Genomic DNA, 6,178 nt, shown 5'->3' with positions numbered 1-6,178 from the left:
GCATCCAGGCTCTTGTATCCCTCCTGCAACAAGCCTCCTGTCTTTTTGTTCCAGCACTCTTGAAGTGCCTACACCGGTCATTTATGTTCACTGGATTCCAGCATCTGCCTATAAATGCTCCATAGCACTGTTCTACTGCACTAGCCTTTACAGATCCCTTCCAAAACTGCTACTGTGTGCACACATAACCAGGGAATGAGAGTAGCGCAGGTCCTGCTGAATATGCTGTCGGATTACTGACAAGCACACACTAATTAGTGTTAATTAGTGTTAATGCGTGACTCTACCCTATGAGTTTTCTTATGAATGTCTAGAAGTGACTTTAGTTTAAAACACATTCTACATAAGTAACATGAAAAGGACTTCTCTGCTGTGTGAATTACTAAATGTTTAACAAGATCTGATTTTGGGTAAAGCATTTCCCACATTATGAACATGAAAATGGCTTCTTTCTTGTGTGAGTTTTTTGATGTTCAAAAAGATAGGATTTGCGCATAAAACATTTTCCACATTCTGGATATTAAAATGGCTTTTTACCTGTGAGGTTTTTTTCATGTTGATCAAGATTTGATTTGCGAGTAAAACATTTGTTAAATTTTAAACATGAAAATGTTTACCTTGTGTGAGTTTTTTGATGTACAACTAGATTTTATTTTAGATTGAAACATTTTCCACATGTGGTACACGAAAATGGCTTCTCCCCTGTATGAATTATTTGATGTGTAACAAGAGCTGATTTTTGAGTAAAGCACTCCTTACATTCTGAACATGAAAACGGCTTCTCTCCTATGTGAGTTTTTAGATGTCTAAAAAGATTTGATTTCCAAGTAAAAGATTTTCCACATTCTGAACATGAAAATGGCTTCTCACCTGTGTGAGTTCTAAGATGTTGAAGAAAGTTTGATTTGTGGGTAAAAGATTTTCCACATTCTGTACATGAGAAGGACTTCTTCCTTGTGTGAATTATTTGATGTGTTACAAGAGTTGATTTTTGAGCAAAGCACTTCACACATTCTGAACATGAAAATGATTTGTCCCCTCTGAGTTTTTAGATGTGCAGAAAGATTTGATTTCCAAGTAAAATATTTCCACATTCTGAACATGAATATGGCTTCTCCCCTGTGTGATTTTTTTTTTATGTGGCAAAAGATATGATTTTTGCATAAAACATTTCCCACGTTCTGTACATAAAAGTGATTTACTTTTGTGAGTTCTTTCATGTGCCATTAGAATTGACATTTGGCTAAAACACTTTCCACATATGGTACATGAAAACGGCTGCTCTGTTGTGTGAATTTTTTGATGTTTATAAAGATCCGATCTCTGACTAAAGTGTTTCCCACATTCCGAACAGAAAAATGGTTTCTCCCCTGTGTGAATTATTTGATGAATAACAAGAGATGATTTTTGGGTAAAGCACTTTTCACATTCTGAACATGAGAATGGCTTCTCTTGTGTGAGTTTTTTTTATGTTGCAAAAGATTTGATTTGTGGACACATTTTTTCCCACATTCTGGACATGAATATTGCTTCTCCCCTGTGTGAGTTTTTTTTTTTATGTAGATCTAGAGTGGACTTTAAGTTACAACATTTTTCACAAGCAGAACATGAAAATGGCCTCTCCCCTGTGTGATTTTATTTCATGTCTAACAAGATTTGAGTTTTGAGTAAATCACTTCCCACACTCTGAACATGAATATGGCTTCTCCCCTGTGTGAGTGTTTTGATGTGTCAAAAGATTTGATCTGTGAATAAAACATTTTCCACATTCCGTACATGAAAATGTCTTCTCTCCTGTGTGAGTTTTTTGATGTCCCAAAAGATTTGATTTGTGGATAAAACATTTCCCACATTCTGGACATGATAGTGTTGTTCTTTTGTGAGCTGTTTCATGTGCAATTAGAGTCAACATTCGGCTAAAAGACTTTCTACATGTAGTACATGAAAATGTCTCCTCTCCTGTGTGAGTTTTTTTATGTCTTAAAAGATCTGACTTCTGATGAAAGCGTTTCCCACATTCTGAACAGAAAAAAGGCTTTCTGTGAATAAGGAGATAGGACATGTTTATCAGCTGACAGATCTTGGGTAAGAAGGGCTGGTGGTATATCTGGAATAATGGCATGTTCTTCATATGTATGATCCTTGATAAAATGATTATCTGTTTTAAAATCTGAAGATAGGAGTCCTTCTAAGTTCTTAGCACAGTCATCTGCAAAAAAAGAAGCTATTTTTAAATCATAGAACAGTGAAACCAATGTTTACATTTTATAAGCGCAATTAAAAGGTTTTCCAATATATTAATATTGATGATCTACACTCACCGGCCACTTTATTAGGTACACCATGCTAGTAACGGGTTGGACCCCCTTTTGCCTTCAGAACTGCCTCAATTCTTCGTGGCATAGATTCAACAAGGTGCTGGAAGCATTCCTCAGAGATTTTGGTCCATATTGACATGATGGCATCACACAGTTGCCGCAGATTTGTCGGCTGCACATCCCAAAGATGCTCCATACAAGGCAGGATGGATCCATGCTTTCCATCTGCCTCAAAGTTCGACGCACTGTGCGTTCAGAGATGCTCTTAGGCCTACCTTGGTTGTAACGGGTGGCGATTTGAGTCACTGTTGCCTTTCTATCAGCTCGAACCAGTCTGCCCATTCTCCTCTGACCTCTGGCATCAACAAGGCATTTCCGCCCACAGAACTGCCGCTCACTGGATTTTTTTTCTTTTTCGGACCATTCTCTGTAAACCCTAGAGATGGTTGTGCGTGAAAATCCCAGTAGATCAGCAGTTTCTGAAATACTCAGACCAGCCCTTCTGGCACCAACAACCATGCCACGTTCAAAGGCACTCAAATCACCTTTCTTCCCCATACTGATGCTCGGTTTGAACTGCAGGAGATTGTCTTGACCATGTCTACATGCCTAAATGCACTGAGTTGCCGCCATGTGATTGGCTGATTAGAAATTAAGTGTTAACAAGAAGTTGGACAGGTGTACCTAATAAAGTGGCCGGTGAGTGTATATTTATTGGTTACAATTCCCCATTTGCCAACACGTCATGTATTTATTAGTGGCTCTGCTGTGTGAAGAAGCTTTGTCCCTTTCCCTAAAGAGTTTTCATAAATCTATTATGTGTAAAAGATATTAAAAAAACACAGCATCTAACGAAAAAATTGAGTCAGACCCCTTTGCCTCAAAAATAAAGTTATTAAAAAAACATGTGGTATCACCACATCCATACAAGTCTGAACTATGAAACAAAATATGAATTAACCGATTAACGATTGGTAAATAGAAAAAAAATGTAAAAGCCAAAATTTTGGGGGGTTTGGGTTGCGGCAAGGCCACAAAAATGTCATAAAGTGATCAAAATATCATATATATCCCAAAATAGTATGAATGAAAACATTGCCGTGTCCAGCAAAAAAGAAAAACAAGCCCTCACACAGCTCCATCGGCCAAACATATAAAACATTATGGGTCTCGGAAAATAGCAACACAGCAAAACAAAATAGTTATGATGCCAAAAAAATAAATAAAAAGGAAATGTGTCATCTGTAACTTCATAATAACAGTAATTCTTTGTTAATAACAGTAATTATTGTTCACAATAACAGTAATTCTGACCAGGGGTGCACAAACTTTTACATGCCACTGCATATAATAAAAAATACAATATTACTAATCATACATGATATTATGCCGCATGGAGAATATTAATAATGTAAAACCTCCACACAATGGTATTAAAAAAGCTGTCACCCCGGATATTTCTTTTCTTTTCCTCCGGTCAGACTATGTCTCTCGTGCTCATATCCAGCAAGCTATAATATGCATCAAATTATTTTATTTAGTTATAGCATCAACTGGTGATCCCAGAGATGCTACTGTGCACAGGCCGCCCCGGAGCACGAGAATCTCATTAGCTGAAAACTACAAATACAGATAAAACAACAACAACAAGACGGATTCCATCACCAGGTATCAGTGTAATCAGTATAACGGCGCCGACCTGACACTGTGTGTAGTCACTGAGCACAATCCTGCTAACAAACACAAGAGAAAGTAGAAAAAAAGTTTAAAAAAAAATATAAAATTTCAAATTACCCCATTTTTCCCACTAAAAATAAATAAAATCCCACATATTCCGTTCATAAAAATCTGATCTATCAAAATATAAAACAAATTAATTTGATCAGTCGACAGTGTAATGAGAAAAATAATCCAAACGCCGGAATAACATGTTTTTTTTTGTAGCCGCAACATTGCAATAAAAGGCGATAACGAGCGATCAAAACATCGGACAAGCCCCATAATGGTATCAATAAAAAGGTCACCTCAGGGCGCAAAAATAATCCCTGACCGGCCCTGGAGCCGGAAAATGGAGACGCTACAGGCCTGTCATTGACAGCTCGTCACACAGCCGAGAGTGCGGAGGACGGGAAAGGGACGGAAACTGTCTGGCAGGTGAGTGGTTAATAGCCTCAGTGACGGCCGGTACCTCTGCACCAGCCTCACACCCCGGAGGAGGAGAGGTCGCGGCACCAAGTCTCCAGCACTCACAGCCAGAGGCTCAGGATGGAGAACGGGAAAGTCTGTGCAGCGGTTCTGCACAAAGGACCAATATATAACGAGAGGGATGTGAATACTTTTCTGCCCGATGATGACAGAAGTATTCTCGGAGTGATACCTTTATTGGCTAACCAGAAAATAGTATGTTTGCAGCTTTCAGAGCACAGCGGTTCCTTCTTCAGGCGAGATTACAAATAGATTAATAAGAAGAAAGCACAACAATTAAGGAATACTACAGTAGGACATTTGTTCAGGGGGTGGGAAGTGTGATGAGTCCATAGATAAGCCAAGGAAATCAAATTAGGCATTTTCTTACAAATGGAGAGGTGGTGGGAATAATGTTCTTAGTTATCTGGAGTCCGTCTGGTGGAGGTGTAAATGGTATCCATGTAGTGACTCATAAATCCAGGTGTTAGGCCATGTGCACACGTTCAGTATTTTTCGCGTTTTTTCGCTATAAAAACGTGATCAAAACGCGAAAAAAACGCTAACATATGCCTCCCATTATTTTCAGTGTATTCCGCATTTTTTGTGCAAATGTAGCCTTTTTTTCCGCGAAAAAATCGCATCGCGGAAAAAAAAGCAACATGTTCATTAAAATGCGGAATTGCAGGGGATTCCGCACACCTAGGAGTGCATTGATCTGCTTACTTCCCGCACGGGGCTGTGCACACCATGCGGGAAGTAAGCAGATTATGTGCGGTTGGTACCCAGGGTGGAGGAGAGGAGACTCTCCTCCACGGACTGGGCACCATATAAGTGGTCAAAAAATAAGAATTAAAATAAAAAATAGTGATATACTCACCTTCGATGTCTTCCCGCCTTTCCACTGCATGCTGCCGCTTCGGTTCCTGTAGCTGGTGTGCGGTGAAGGACCTGTGATGACGTCACTGTCTTGTGATTGGTCGTGAGTAGTGTTGAGCGATACCGTCCGATACTTGAAAGTATCGGTATCGGAAAGTATCGGCCGATACCGGCAAAGTATCGGATCCAATCCGATACCGATACCCGATACCAATACAAGTCAATGGGACTCAAGTATCGGACCGTATTCCTGATGGTTCCCAGGGTCTGAAGGAGAGGAAACTCTCCTTCAGACCCTGGGATCCATATAAATGTGTAAAATAAAGAATTAAAATAAAAAATATTGCTATACTCACCTGTCCGACGCAGCCTGGACCTCAGCGAGGGAACCGGCAGCGTTGTTTGTTTAAAATTCGCGCTTTTACTTGGTTACGTGAAGTCCCGGCTTGTGATTGGTCAGGGCGGCCATGTTGCCGGGACGCGGACCAATCACAGCAAGCCGTGACGAAATTACGTCACGGCTTGCTGTGATTGGTCCGCGTCCCGGCAACATAGCCGCCATTAACCAATCACAAGCCGTGACGTCACGGGAGGCTGGACACGCGCGCTTTTTAAAATACGCGCATGTCCAGCCTCCCGTGACGTCACGGCTTGTGATTGGTTAATGGCGGCCATGTTGCCGGGACGCGGACCAATCACAGCAAGCCGTGACGTAATTTCGTCACGGCTTGCTGTGATTGGTCCGCGTCCCGGCAACATGGCGCCGTGACCAATCATAAGCCGGGACGTCACTGGAG

General features: G+C 40.6%; 1 pseudogene; it reads right to left on the bottom strand.

Moving 5' to 3' along the window:
- Positions 1-260: 260 nt before the first annotated feature.
- On the bottom strand, positions 261-2,122 carry LOC143793416 (uncharacterized; annotated as a pseudogene).
- Positions 2,123-6,178: the final 4,056 nt, after the last annotated feature.

This window comes from Ranitomeya variabilis, chromosome 1 (assembly GCF_051348905.1).
Source record: "Ranitomeya variabilis isolate aRanVar5 chromosome 1, aRanVar5.hap1, whole genome shotgun sequence".
Lineage (NCBI taxonomy): Eukaryota > Metazoa > Chordata > Amphibia > Anura > Dendrobatidae > Ranitomeya > Ranitomeya variabilis.
Note: the sequence above shows the minus strand (reverse complement) of the source record. Positions and strands in the feature narration are given on the sequence as shown.